The following is a 16735-nucleotide window of genomic DNA, read 5'->3' on the forward strand; positions in this document are numbered from 1 at the left end:
GATTTTATTACGAAAAGCATTCAGGGAACAAAAGCTCCCGAAAGCGAACCAGAACGGATTACTTAGCCCGGCCCCTGGTAAGGGCAGTGCAAATCCGCCTTGGGCAAAGACACTTGAGAATCACTACAACAGGCCCCTCCCCCAGAAGATCAATAAGAAATCCAGCCAGGACCAAGTTCACCTACCAAGGAGAGCAGGTTCAATACCAAGGACAGCAGCAGAATTCCAGAGGAGGAGAAAGCAAAGCATGGAACTCATGTCTTTCTCCACATGATTCTTTAGTCTTGCGGTTAATTTAATTTTTTTTCAATTTTTTTCCTTCTGCTGCTAATTTTTTTTTAACTTTTACCCTTTTCTTTTTTAACGTTTTTAACTAGTTTATCTGCTATATATTTTTTCTTTTTTATATTTTTTTCTTTTTTTTTAATTTTTTTTTTTTCTGAACCTCTTTTTATCCCCTTCCTCCACCTCACGATTTGGGGTCTTTTCTGATTTGGTTAAAGCACATTTTCCTGGGGTCTTTGTCACCCTTTCAGTATTTTACTTGCTCCTACATATACTCTTATCTGGACAAAATGACAAGGCGGAAAAACTCACCACAAAAAAAAAAGAACAAGAGGCAGTACCGAAGGCTAGGGACCTAATCAATACAGACATTGGTAATATGTCAGATCTAGACTTCAGAATGATGATTCTCAAGGTTCTAGCCGGGCTCGAAAAAGGCATGGAAGATATTAGAGAAACCCTCTCTGGAGATATAAAAGCCCTTTCTGGAGAAATAAAAGAACTAAAATCTAACCAAGTTGAATTAAAAAAAGCTATTAATGAGGTGCAATCAAAAATGGAGGCTCTCACTGCTAGGATAAATGAGGCAGAAGAAAGAATCAGTGATATAGAACACCAAATGACAGAGAGTAAAGAAGCTGAGCAAAAGAGGGACAAACAGCTTCTAGACCACGAGGGGAGAATTCGAGAGATAAGTGATGCCATAAGATGAAACAACATCAGATTAATTGGGATTCTAAGAGAAGAAGAAAGAGAGAGGAGAGCAGAAGGTCTATTGGAGAGAATTATTAGAGAGAATTTCCGTAATATGGCAAAGGGAACAAGCAGCAAAATCCAGGAGGTCAGAGAACCCCCCTCATAGTCAACAAGAAGAGGACCACACCCGTCACCTAATAGTAAAATTTACAAGTCTTAGCGACAAAGAGAAAATCCTGAAAGCAGCCCGGGAAAAGAAGTCTGTAACATACAATGGTAAAAATATTAGATTGGTAGCAGACTTATCCACAGAGACCTGGCAGGCCAGGAAGAGCTGCCACGATATATTCAGAGCACTAAACAAGAAAAACATGCAGCCAAGAATACTATATCCAGCTAGGATACCACTAAAAATACAAGGAGAGATAAAAAGCTTTCAGAACAAACAAAAACTGAAAGAATTTGCAAACACCAAACCAGCTCTACAGGAAATAGTGAAAGGGTTCCTCTAAGCAAAGAGAGAGCCTCAAAGTAGTAGATCAGAAAGGAACAGAAACAATATACAGTAACAGTCAACTTACAGGAAATACAATGGCACTAAATTCATATCTCTCAATAGTTACCCTGAATGTTTATGGGCTAAATGCCCCAATCAAAAGACACAGGGTATCAGAATGGATAAAAAAACAAAACCCATCAGTATGTTGCCTACAAGAAACTCATTTTATACCCGAAGACACCTCCAGATTGAAAGTGAGGGGGTGGAAAGCAATTTACCATGCTAATGGGCATCAGAAGAAAGCTGGGGTGGCAATCCTTATATCAGATCAATTAGATTTTTAAGCCAAAGACTATAATAAGAGATGAGGAAGGACACTATATCATACTGAAAGTGTCTGTCCAACAAGAAGATTTAACAATTTTAAATATCTATGCCCCTAATGTGGGAGCAGTCAACTATATAAACCAATTAATAACAAAATCAAAGAAACACATCAATAATAATACAATAATAGTAGGGGACTTGAACACTCCCCTCACTGAAATGGACAGATCATCCAAGCAAAAGATCAACAAGGAAATAAAGGCCTTAAATGACACAGTGGACCAGATGGACATCACAAATATATTCAGAACATTCCATCCCAAAGCAACAGAATACACATTCTTCTCTAGTGCACATGGAACATTCTCCAGAATAGATCACATCCTGGACCCTAAATCAGGTCTCAACTGGTATCAAAAGATTGGGATCATTCCCTGCATATTTTCAGACCACAATGCTCTGAAGCTAGAACTCAATCACAAGAGGAAATTTGGAAAGAACCCAAATACATAGAGACTAAACAGCATCCTTCTAAAGAATGAATGGGTCAACCAGGAAATTAAAGAAGAATTGAGAAAATTCATGGAAATAAATGATAATGAAAACACAACAGTCCAAAATCTGTGTGTCACAGCAAAGGCAGTCCTGAGAGACTGTACCTGAGGTACACAACCTAACCCTACACCTAAAGGAGCTGGAGAAAGAACAAGAAAGAAACCCTAAACCCAGCAGGAGAAGAGAAATCATAAAGATCAGAGCAGAAATCAATAAAATAGAAACCAAAAAAAAAAAAAAAAAATAGAACAACGAAACTAGGAGCTGGTTCTTTGAAAGAATTAAATAAGATTGATAACCCCTGACCAGACTTATGAAAAAGAAAAGAGAAAGGACCCAAATAAATAAAATCATGAATGAAAGAGGAGAGATCACAACTAACACCAAAGAAATACAGACAATTATAAGAACATACTATGAGCAACTCTACGCCAACAAATTGGACAATCTGGAAGAAATGGATGCATTCCTAGAGACATATAAACTACCACAACTGAACCGGGAAGAAATAGAAAACCTGAACAGATCCATAACCAGTAAGCAGATTGAAACAGTCATAAAAAATCTCCAAGCAAACAAAAGCCCAGGACCAGATGGCTTCCCAGGGGAATTCTACCAAACATTTAAAGAAGAACTCATTCCTATTCTCCTGAAACTGTTCCAAAAAATAGAAATGGAAGGAAAACTTCTAAACTCATTTTATGAGGCCAGCATCACCTTGATCCCAAAACCAGACAAGGATCCAATCAAAAAAGAGAATTACAGACCAACATCCTTGATGAACACAGATGCAAAAATTCTCACCAAAATACTAGCCAATAGGATTCAACAGTACATTAAAAGGATTATTCACCACGATCAAGTGGGATTTATTCCAGGGCTGCAAGATTGGTTCAACATCCGCAAATCAATCAATGTGATACAACACATAAATAAAAGAAAGAACAAGAACCATATGATACTCTCAATAGATGCTGAAAAATCATTTGACAAAGTACAGCATCCCTTCCTGATCAAAACTCTTCAAAGTGTAGGGATAGAGGGCACATACCTCAATATTATCAAAGCCATCTATGAAAAACCCACTGCAAATATCATTCTCAATGGAGAAAAACTGAAAGCTTTTCCACTAAGGTCAGGAACATGGCAGGGATTTCCATTATCACCACTTCTATTCAACATAGTACTAGAAGTCCTAGCCTCAGCAATCAGACAACAAAAGGAAATTAAAAGCATCCAAATCAGCAAAGAAGGAGTCAAACTATCACTCTTTACAGATGATATGATACTGTACGTGGAAAACCCAAAAGACTCCATTCCAAAACTGCTAGAACTTGTACAGGAATTCAGTAAAGTGTCAGCATATAAAATCAATGCACAGAAATCTGTTGTATTTCTGTACACCAACAACAAGACAGAAGAAAGAGAAATTAAGGAATCAATCCCATTTACAATTGCACCCAAAACTATAAGATACCTAGGAATAAACCTAACCAAAGTGGCTAAGAATCTATATGCAGAAAACTATAAGTACTCATGAAAGAAATTGAGGAAGACACAAAGAAATGGAAAAATGTTCCATGCTCCTGGATTGGAAGAATAAATATTGTGAAAATGTCTATGCTACCTAAAGCAATCTACACATTTAATGCAATCCCTATCAAAATCCCATCCATTTTTTTTTCAAAGAAATAGAACAAATAATCCTAAAATTTATATGGAACCAGAAAATACCTCGAATAGCCAAAGGAATATTGAAAAAGAAAGCCAAAGTTGGTGGCATCACAATTCTGGACTTCAAGCTCTATTACAAAGCTGTCATCATCAAGACAGCATGGTACTGGCACGAAAACAGACAAATAGATCAATGGAACAGAATCGAGAGCCCAGTAATAGACCCTCAACTCTATGGTCAACTAATCTTCGACAAAGCAGGAAAGAATGTCCAATGGAAAAAAGACAGCCTCTTCAATAAATGGTGCTGGGAAACTTGGACGGCCACATGCAGAAAAATGAAATTGGACCATTTCCTTATACCACACACGAAAATAGACTCAAAATGGATGAAGGACCTCAATGTGAGAAAGGAATCCATCAAAATCCTTGAGGAGAACGCAGGCAGCAACTTCTTCGACCTCAGCCGCAGCAACATCTTTCTAGGAACATTGCCAAAGGCAAGGGAAGTAAGGGCAAAAATGAACTATTGGGATTTCATCAAGATCAAAAGCTATTGCACAGCAAAGGAAACAGTTAACAAAACCAAAAGACAACTGACAGAATAGGAGAAGATATTTGCAAACGACATATCAGATAAAGGGCTAGTGTCCAAAATCTATAAGGAACTTAGCAAACTCAACACCCAAAGAACAAACAATCCAATCAAGAAATGGGCAGAAGACATGAACAGACATTTCTGCAAAGAAGATATCCAGATGGCCAACAGACACATAAAGTGCTCCACATCACTCGGCATCAGGGAAATACAAATCAAAACCACAATGAGATATCACCTCACACCAGTCAGAATGGCTAAAATTAACAAGTCAGGAAATGACAGATGCTGGCAAGGATGTGGAGAAAGGGGAACCCTCCTACACTGTTGGTGGGAATGCAAGCTGGTGCAACCACCCTGGAAAACAGTATGGAGGTTCCTCAAAATGTTGAAAATAAAACTACCCTATGACCCAGCAATTGCACTACTGGGTATTTACCCTAAAGATACAAACATAGTGGTCTGAAGGGGCACTTGCACCCAAATGTTTATAGCAGCAATGTCTACAATAGCCAAAATATGGAAAGAACCTAGATGTCCATCAACAGATGAATGGATAAAGAAGAAGTGGTATATATACACAATGGAATACTATGCAGCCTTCAAAAGAAATGAATTCTTGCCATTTGTGACAACATGGATGGAACTAGAGGGTATCATGCTTAGTGAAATAAGTCAATTGTAGAAAGACAACTACCATATGATCACCCTGATATGAGGAAGTGGAGATGCAACATGGGGGGTTAGGGGGATAGGAGAAGAATATATGAAACAAGATGGGACTGGGAGGGAGACAAACCATAGGTGACTTTTAATCTCACAAAACAAACTGAGGGTTGCTGGGGGGAGGGGCGTAGGGAGAGGGTGGTGGGGTTATGGACATTGGGGAGGATATGTGCTATGGTGAGTCCTGTGAAGTGTGTAAACCTGGCAATTCACAGACCTGTACCCCTGGGGATAAAAATACATTATATGTTTATAAAATAATAAATGATAAATAATTAATTAAAAAATAGCAATAGGAAAACAAACATATTCTAAAGACATAATTAGACACATTTAAGAAGACATATGTATAGGGATATTCATTGTACCATTAGTAATAGTGAAAATATTAAGGATAACCTTATTGTGTAACAATAAGAATTAGTATATGACACAACTACTAAAATGACTCAGATCTGTATCTTTTAAAATGGAAAGATGCTCAAGATGTACTGATGAAGTGGAATTGTAGACTGGAAAATAATAAATAGAATATGAAATCTTGAGGAGATTTATGTACAAATAAAATTATTGAAAGATTAATATAAAAGTGAATTTAAGTCTGATTCATAGAAATAATTGTTTTCTTTTTTATCAGTATTTTGATTTTTGGCTTACATGTGGATACGTCTGTAAAATATACATAATTTATGCTTTAGGTTCAGCATGATATAGCCTTAAATTTAGAAATAATCATTAAAAGAATCTAATCTAGTTCATCCTGGAGACCTGCACTAGAATCCCCTGTACAAAGCATCCCAGATGGATGATAACTGTACTTCTCTTGAGTATTGAAGATGAAGAGGAAGCCGCTATTCTATGTTCTATTTTGGGATCTTCAACTATTAATTTTATTTTTTTTCTTCTGTCAAACTGAAATCTTTTCCCAGTACTATCTACTTATTAGCCTAGTTCCTAGTGCTCTGGGAAAGTAGAGGAGAAACCTATTACTTTCTCTTCATGTCAACCCACCAACTCTTTGAAAGAAATGATTATGTTTCCTCCTGGCTGTGTCTTCACAAAGATATCAGACCCCATGTCTTCACTGATGGTTCCTAAGTCTTTCAGCCCCTCGCTCGCCTGAGACACACCATATTCCTCCACTCTGAGGCTGAATACACACCATTGGGACCTAGGGATCAGAACAGGGAAATTGGTAAATGATAAAGGACTTCAGAAAAGGAGAATCTCTGTTGTTCGAATGATAAGCTCAGATTTCATGGGAAAGATAAGACTTGCTGGAGATCATGTAGAATCTTTGATGACCTTTGAAGGAAAGAAAGGGCATTCTGAACCCCAGGACATTAGAGAACGTTTCCTTTGAATGGTCCAGATTTCAATTCTAGACAGGAATTAAAATTTGCCTTTCATCTATTCATCTTATATTCTTTTTTACTCTTTTCCTACTTCCTATTCCTTTGCTATTTGGAGTAATGCCTAAATAAATAAATAGATAAATAACCAAAATGATGTGTGCCTTCTCGCATTCCTTTGTTGCTGTTATTTGAAGTGTTAATCATCTTTCTTTTTAATACTTTTCTTGTTACTATTCCACAAGCTACTTCCTATGTATAAGTTTCAAATCCCAGTTAGGCTGTAAGTCAGGGAGGTATCTTTCATTTTTTCATCAGCTCTCCCCATGCCCAGTCCCACATGAGAACGCATACTGTGCCCAAAAGAATGTTCGAGGTGGTTAACTAAATGTTGCTGTCTTTTTATTATCTATTGATGAGTCCTTTTGCGATATCATCATTTCTACCCCCATCCCATAGGTGAAGACCTACATACTGTACAGTTGTCACATTAGGAGGAAGAATAAAGTTACAGTAAGTGTGGTCTTTGCTGAAATTCACATCCTTTCCAGTTGTAGATAAACTCTTATGCAGCTTCTTCTTACCATCTACGGTGACTTTTGTGAAATTCCAGTGGGAGATAGGATTCTTCCCAATGCACAGTTTTGGCTCTTATAGGAGAAAGTGAGACAATCCTGGAAGCTGTCATACATTTAATCTAAGAGCTGCTATCAGGCTCACTGATGTTACCTTTACCTCTTACTCTGTCTCCTGTAGAACTTTCCCTTTCTCCTGACATCATCTGAGGCTCTAAAGAGTGACACCTCTTCAGAATTGTGGACTTCTGGTTCTCAAAGCCTAGGATCTACTCTGACTGATCCAGGGGCCCAAAATATTTTTTCCCAGCCAAAGAGACTATTAGAGAACCAAGAGATGATCCCACTTGGTAAATGTGGCTCCTCTGTACAAGAAATGGTAAAAGAAGGAGCAGTTGGTGCCTCTGAAGGGGTTTGGAGATTAGTTTTCCCTGTTCACTGCAGTCAAGAACTGACTTAATGAGGTATGCCATTAATAGCTGGCTCATGATCCTCCAACTGGGGCCTCAGACCACAAGGCCTGATAAAATAAATATCCTTAAATAAAATAACTATCCTTACTAAGATATGTCAGTGGGACAGACCCTTGGAAGTATACGTAGTAAACAAAATCTATATACCTGATATACTACTCCATCATTACAGTGACTACTTTTCTCCTAGTTACTACCCAAAATGTATCAAATTTTATTCCCATCTGTGTCTTGAAATAGGTGCCAATTTTAATAAAATATTTACATATTCAGTGGGAAATTCTTTGTTATAAAGGAAAAAATGGGTTTCAGAAAAAATAAAAACTGTGAGAGCAAATTAGGTAGGCTTTTGTTTGACATATTGAGTTAAGGGATCTTCTAAGCTCCCACCATATAAACAAAGTTTTCTTTCTCAGGGTAGCTCTGAATGACATCATATATCACATAACAGAAGTACCCATGGCCTGAATTCATTACCTGCACATACCTTATTCCTGGTTCATTTAGGATTAATAAATTAAAGCTAAATAGAAATCTTCCTGGATAAAATTTTTAAGAGGAAAATTGTCATCATGAATACAGCACTGAAGAGAAATTCATGTCTGCAGTTGTTACTCAAACAACTATTTCAACTCAGTGCCACTGGCCATGGAACAGATGGCCAACATCAATCTCCTCCCATGCAATACCAGATAACAGCAGATCTCTAGAGGCAGAAAGGGAGTCCAGACTTGCTGGTAGAGGGATAAAGCTAAAACAAGACAGGAAGCTGGCTGGGTGCTGAGACTTCAACAAAGACTATGGGAGCAGTGATACAAAGAGAGATTTTTGGTTAAGATGAGGGATCAGGAATGATAAAAGGTCAAAGGTTATTTGTCTAAAACAGCCTAGATTCTAAATACATCATTTTCTCTATTTTCTCTCAAAGTCAGTTTAATCCCATGATTAGTATCTCACCAACCAAACCGTATCACAACTCATCAGTGAATTATTACAGAGGTGTATCAAAGATTATCTCATGAAGTTGGGATGTAATATTGAATTTCTATATCCACAGCTTATTAATGTCTGGCTTACCAATGCATAACCTGGATATCGAGCATCATGGGTATTATTAACTGCCACTGGCACCTGATTCCAGTACAGAACTGGAATGTGTGCTGAGAAGGATAACACACACACATTCTCTTCGACCTTCTCATGAATGCCACATCCTCCTCAGAACCAAGCCCATGACTGACTGACAAGCCCAATGGAGAAGGAGCAGAAAACAGGAAAGCATGTATTACACATTGCCCTGCATTCATCAGACCGCCCTTCAGAAAGGGGAAATAACAAAGAGTGAATGGTGGGAAGTCATTTTATCTGCTAGAAAAATATGCCCTGTTCCCCACTCAAAAAACAAGTGGTTGTGAAGCAACCACATTATTTAAAGCTACAACGCAAACAGGAAGAGGCAAACCAAACACCCAGGCCCTGAGAACTTCCCGCAAGTGCACCCCTCAGCTGGGGTGGTTTGCAGTCATGATGGGCATGCTGACAGGCCCCAGTGGTTGCTGCGAACCAAGAGCATTCTTGATGAGAAAGGAAAGAGGAAAGGAAAGTGCTAGTTCCTCTTTAGCAAGCTATTTGGGAGGCTGTTGCTCATTCAAAGGAATAAATGATTTCTTGAACCAACCACCATCAGGTTAAGCATTGCCATCTGTGAAAAAAGCCCGATACTAATACACAAGCTTGAATTATGTAAGATTTGCCTCAGAATAAAATGCAGAAGAATATGACTACAAAACCTTAGGGAATGGTGTACTACCTTAAAATCAATTAGCAGCACATGGGGCTGTGTTGGAAGAATTATCATCATTGGAATTTATAAGGTCTACAGGTTTGGCAGAAAGAGTCTGAAGTTTTGAAATATCTGATATGAGCAAACATACACTTTCAGAGCTGTCCTAGGATGACACTCCCTTCCTCAGGTCCCATCTTAACCACATTTTGAAATACGTAGAACTGCATTTCAGGACCACCTCTGAGCTAAGTTGTTATTTTGTTGCACAAACCAGTCGCCTGTCTCAGAACAGCAGAGGAGTACTGTGACACTACTGAATTAAGAAGCAATGCCATTATGTTTTGAGTGAGGGTCCTGAGTCCTGAGTGCTCCTCTGTTGTAGAGCTGGTCAGTGTCAGGTCTGCCTGATGAGAAACCTTCTTCTCTTCTGTCTGTGCTCTGGGTAATACAGATTTAGGGACAGTGGTCAGATGATGCTCCATGGCAGACTGATTTCTCACTGCAGAGAAACAATATATTTGGGGCCACAGTGAGCAGTCCTATGGGAAAAGTTCTCCCATTGGATACTATGGAAAGTGAGTCCATAACTTTCTCAGAACCCAGAAATCCTCCAAGAGGTGGAGAGGCAAGGACCCTCACTTCCAAATATGGATTACACAGAAAAATGTACCACTTGGCTGACAGTGATATTAATGTATCTTTTCCCATTTCTCTCACTCCTCTGACAAGATGTAGTGTCACACAGAACCAAATTAACACACCGGGAGGTTTTGTCATTAAAGAAATACAAGCTCGCTTTGATTATTGCTGGCAAGAGAGCAGAGTGTACGGTGCAAACAGCAATCCTATTCTCAGAACTAATATTCTTGCAGACAGCATGGCTCTGTCTCAGAGTATCTTGAATTGGGAGACGGGGATATAATTTTTCAAATCTAAAGGGACAAAATGATTTCCAAGCTAGGTACTTAAAGGTATAGCCAGCCATAGATCGCAATGAACACAGCTGTCAATGTTGCCATAATCATAAAAAAAAAAAAGAAAGAAAACATGAGAAAGAAGGGAGAAAATCACAAGAAGTGTTTTTAGCTATATTTGTATGAACAGAATATGTTATTTGTGAGACTAAGTGAGAAAGGCACTTAAGTAGAAGAGTAAAACTAAGATTTATTATCTGAGAGAAGTTATCAATTATAATCAGGCAATTTACTGAAAGAGCTTTAAGAGTCTTAACTTTATTGTTGGAATTGTTGTTGCTTGGCTTTGCATTTAGATTAAGGTGTTACTGTTTTAGGTAACTTCTTAAAATATATTTGCTGTTTTGCCATTTGACTAAATCTGTTGATTACAGAAAAATGGCATCAAAGATAGAGACTCTAGTGGGCATTATTTTCCTCACTTATTTGTTACCATTGATAAATTATTTCATCTTTTGAAGTCTTGGTTTCCTCACTTATAAATAGGAAGAATAACACTATATTGATAATCCATTAAGGGTTGTGAATACCAAATAGAAGAATTAATGAGAAAGCATATTGCAAATCTAAGTTCTGGCCTTACAAAGGCTATCATTGTCTCAGTAAACACCAAGCTATTGCAATCACATTGACATGTGGAAGGGGAGAGGAGATAGAGGGTACAGGGGATATAAAAAAGCCATAGATTCTCTCAGAAATGGAACATAGATTTTGTTTTGCCAACAGAAATAACAAAATCATTAAACTCACTGAAACCTGATTCACTGCTTATACATTCCAAGACTTGAGGAGACATGAGCTGCACCTACATCACATAACATATAAAACAAACATCAACAATTCACACAGTAGGCTCAATTAATTGTCCTATAACCACTGTGATATTTACCTTTTAAGGGCATAATTAGCATCCATACAAAGCAATTTGGATCTGAAAAATAATGCAAAAGGTTATAACCAAGAGGAGAGTTTCAGAGGAAGCTTTATATTCTCAAAATACAATTCCTTAGAGGAGGGGGGAAAAAAAGAATTCTCATGAAAATGATTAAAAATATGGAGAACAATGACAATGAGAAAAAGTACTATTGAATTCTGGGCAGAATAATGGTAATACAAGTTAAGAATTAGTCAATCCTTATCAACAAGTAGAAGGAGATATGAGATCTAAAGAATCAGGTCCCAGAACTAGAGTGAGGTAGAATGGAAGAATGGACCGGAGAACATCAACCCTGTGAATGTGTCAGCTCAGGGAATAACAACACTGTTTTGTTTTTGTTTTTGTTTTTGTTTTTTTTAAATGTCAGATAGGCAGATGGATGAATGAGATGGAGCTCAGAGGACAGGTGTGGCCTGATGAAGAGTAAATCTGTGTGTCGCTTTCATCGAAGTGGGCTCTCAGACCCAGTGGTTCTTTTTTTTTTTTTTTAAAGATTTTATTTATTTATTTGACAGATAGAGATCACAAGTAGGCAGAGAGACAGGCAGAAAGAGAGGAAGGGAAGCAGGCTCCTTGCTAAGCAGAGAGTCCAATGTGGGGCTCGATCCCAGAACCCTGAGATCATGACCTGAGCCAAAGGCAGAGGCCTTAACCCACTGAGCCACCCAGGCGCCCCAACACTGTTTTAAGAATGAGTAAAGAACAGTTTTAAAAGTTTAAGTTGTCTAAGGTCATGAGAATATTACAAAGAGAAATTTTTTTAAATAACTCTTAAACCTTATTCTTCAGTTGAGCTCCATGGAAAAGGCTTTAACTTAGATTATTACACTATCGCAAAAACATGAACACTTAAAAAAAAAAAAGCTCACAAAAATTATGCTAAAGGAACTGACTGGCTGTGTTGCATTAGATACCTAAGTCTTTTCAAATGGAAATGTTAGCCAACAAAAGGGGCTTCCAGAGCCATTTTAACATATATCCATTGCCAGGTGAAAAGCAAAACTGGGACTAATTTAAATCAATTAAGAAAGGAGCAAGGATTTAGGTACTCTGACCATATATATCTAAAATACTGGGAAAAGGGGGGATAGGTTTTTCTCCTAAAATGGACTACACATTCTGAGCCCTAAAGCAGTATCCCTTGGATAATATTTCCCTCAATATGTGTATTTCTCAGATTCTGCAAGCTCACATAATGTGTTTCAAATCTAAATAATTAAAAAATCATGTGTAAAACTATAACTTTATTCCTTTATCATTGGAAATCTAAATCTCAATTCCCACTTCCAATAATGATAGAAAACTGAGCAACTGGAGTCAAAGCAGTATCTTTCTGTTTCTAGACTCACGGTCTTAGAGGAATCACCTCTCCGTCTGCATTCTTTATGAAATGAAGTTAAATTCATAGTGAGCAGAAGTTTTTAATTTTGATGAAGTTCAATCTATCAATTTTTAGCTTATTACATCATTTCTTAAACAAAAAAATTGTCTACCCCAAGGTCATGAAGATAATACCCTGTTTATTTTAGAAAACAGAGCTTTTATGTAGAGAACAATAACCCATCCTGAATTAGTTTTTGTGTGTGGTGTGAGGTAGGAATCAATGTTCATCTTTTTTCCTCTAAGTTTATCCAGTTGTTCTGACACCATGTGTCACAGAGACTTTATAGATTCCCTATTGAGTTGTTTGCTCTTCTTTGCCAAAATTCAATCGACAGTATATATGTGTGTCTAGATCCAGATTCTCTATTCTGTTTCTTTGGCCTATATGTCTGTTTTTATACAAATGTCATAGTTCCTTAATTATAATAGCTTTGTAGTAAGATGTGAAGTCAGTTGATTTAAATAGTCTCTAAAATATTTCATGGGCTATTCTACACCATTGTATTCCCATATAAATTTTATAATCTTTGAATGTTCGGTAGAATTCTCCAGGGAATCTGTCAGGTCCTGGGCTCTTGTTTTTTGGCAGGTTTTTGATCACTGCTTTGATCTCATTACTAGATATTGGTCTATTCAGGTTGTCAATTTCTTCCTGATTCAGTTGTGGAAGTTTATAGGTCTATATAAGTTTATTTGTCTATGTTGCTTAACTTATTGGCATATAACTGTTGATAATAATTTCTGATGATTGTTTCTATTCCCTTGGTGTGAGTCGTGATCTCTCCCTTTTAATTCATAATTTTATTAATTTGAGTCCTCTCTCTTTTCTTTTGGATTAGTTTGGCCAATAGTTTATCAATCTTATTGATTCTTTCCAAAAAATCAGCTTCTAGTTTCATTGATGCATTCTACTATTTCTCTAGTTTCTATCTTGTTAATCTCTGCTCTAATCTTGATTATTTCCTTTCTTGTGTGTGGGGTTGGCTTAATTTGTTGGTGATTCTCCAGTTCCTTAAGGTGTAAAGAGAGCTGGTGTATTCTGGATTTTTCACTTTTTTTGAGGGAGGTTTGGATGGCTATATATATTCCCCTTAGGATCGCCTTTGCCATATCCCATAGGTTTTGAACCAAAGTGTCCTCATTCTCATTGGTTTCCATGAATTGTTTAAGTTCTTCATTGATTTCCTGGTTGATCCAAACATTCTTAAGCAGGGTGGTCTTTAGCTTCCAAGTGTTTGAATTCCTTCCATACTTTTTCTTATGGTTGAGTTCCAGTTTCAAAGCATTGTGGTCTGAGAATATGCAGGGAATAATCTCAATCTTTTGGTATTGGTTGAGCCCTGATTTGTTACCCAGAATATGGTCTCTTCTGGAGAAAGTTCCATGTGTGCTAGAGAAGAATGAGTATTCTGTTGTTTTAGGGTGGAATGTTCTGTATATATTTATGAGGTCCATCTGGTCTGATGTGTCATTCAATGCTCTTATTTCTTTATTGATTTTCTGCTTGGATGATCTGTCTATTACTGAGACTGGCATATTAAGATCCCCTACTATTAATGTATTCATGTCAATATGATTCTATCTTGATTAATAGTTGTCTTATGTAATTGGCTGCTCCCATATTGGGGGCATAAATATAATCAACTTAGTTTCTAAAACTATTTTAAAAATTAGAAAATCTGTTGGGAATTTGTTGAATCCTTAAGTCAACTAGAGAAAATATATAAAACAGTGACTCTGAATCCATGATCATGGCATGTTTCACCATTAATTTAAGCCCTCTTTAATTCCTCTATGGCATATCTCATAGGCTTCAGTGTAGCTATATTGCTCTTCTTTTGGTAAATGTGATCCTAACCATGTATTTATCTATAAATATTTCATGTATATAAATAAGCATATTTTTTCTACACCTTTGAAGAATAATTTGCTGACATGATCATCTTTTACCTCTAAATGCTTGATTTAGCATGTGTGTTCTAAGAATAACCAAAGTACTATTATCAAAATCATGAAATTAATGATAAATATCATTTAAGTCTTGCTGATTTCCCCGGTTATGTCCTTTGTAGTAAAACAAATTCTGGATAGAGTGTTTTGTTGCTACTTAGCCTCTTTAATCTAGAACGCGGCAAACAGAATTTACTGTGGCAATAGAATTGTTCTATGTCCACACTACCCAGTAGAGAAGCCTCTAGCCACATGTAGCTATTTAACACTTGAAATGCAGGTAGTATGACTGAGAAACTGGATTTTTAAATTTTAATTTTAATTTAAATATACACATGTAACTGGTGGCTTCTCTATTCAACAGTGAAAATTTCTAGAAAAATTCCTTGGTCTTTTTTGTCTTTCAGATTTTTGGTATTTTTGAGTAGTAAGACCAGTTATTTCATAGAAGGTAACTTAATTTGGGCTTTTCAAATGTTTCTTCATGACTAGATTTAGATTATGAATTTTTGGTGATAAAACTTCAGAAGTGATGCTGTGTTTTCAGCGCATATCAGCAGGCCAAAGATGTTGATTTGTTTCATTACCTGTGATGTTAATTTTGATTACTTAGTTGACATGGCTTCTTGCCAGATTGCTCCACTATTATGTAAATAGATTTCCCTTTATAATTAAAAAGTATCTTGTGGAGAGATATTTTCAGACTATGTAAATATCCTTTTACTCATCAAACTTTCACACATTATTTTAGCATTTATTAATGATTCTTGTCTGAGTCAAATATTATCATGATTCAAAAAAAAAAATACTTTCCCCAAAGTTTCTAATTACCATCTGTTTAAAGGATGAGTCCTATACAAGTTATTCCAACTTCACCAAAACCAGAACTCTGGATTACCATTTTAAACATGAATTCTCTTGGTCTGAAATGATTCTTGGAGAAGGAGATCAAATAGAATTGGTAAAATGTGAATATACATTAACATATATAAATGTAATGTATAAGAAGAGTCAAAGCTAAGCTGGCAGTGCTATTAAAACAGCAAAATAGTTTCATTTTACTATGTGTCTTTATCATCATTTATAGTCAATCGACACTGCATACTCTCTGTGCAGTTGTCATACCAATATATAAGTGTTTTATACATGATTATCCTATTTAATTCTTTTTTTTAATATTTTATTTATTTACGTGACAGGCAGAGATTACAAGTAGGCAGAGAGGCAGGCAGAGAGAGAGGAGGAAGCAGGCTCCCCACTGAGCAGAGAGCCCCGATGCGGGGCTCTATCCCAGGACCCTGGGATCATGACCTGAGCCAAAGGTGGAGGCTTTAACCCACTGAGCCACCCAGGAGCCCCAACCTATTTAATTCTTATAATAACCTAATAAGGTAAATGCTGTTATACCACTCTCTGCCGATGTAAGCATGTGAATGTAACTCATAGTAGGTTTTATTGGGACTCCTACTTTCTTTTAAAATTTAGTGCTGGAAGTACCAGTGTTATATTATTGAAGTATCTAGTTGATTCCGAGTCACCAAGCAAGCACTGGCATTGGCATTCCATCTGTGTGGACAGCAAGTACAAAGATAGGACTTTAGTGTCATTGTTACGATAAAAGAAGCCACAGGGAGAAATATATCTAAAGGAAAGGACCAGAAAATACAAAGACGTAAGTCTGTCTATATAAGTTTGCATAGGATTTCAAGCAGAACCTTCTCTTGAAGGATGAATTTTGTAAAACATAATGAGATCCCTGGCTTCTCCATTGGGCCAGGTCATGCATATCAAGGAGCATAAGACTACTTTCTGCCTTTGTGACTCCTTAGAAATTTTGCTTCTATAATTAGTTCAAGGTGTTAATGCTGACTGGATTATTAAGATAATTGAAGAGAGGAAAACATATTTACCATGGATTTCCAAAGACTTAGTCAATCCTTAATTT

This window comes from Meles meles, chromosome 12, assembly GCF_922984935.1.
Source record: "Meles meles chromosome 12, mMelMel3.1 paternal haplotype, whole genome shotgun sequence".
In the NCBI taxonomy this organism is placed as follows: Eukaryota; Metazoa; Chordata; class Mammalia; order Carnivora; family Mustelidae; genus Meles; species Meles meles.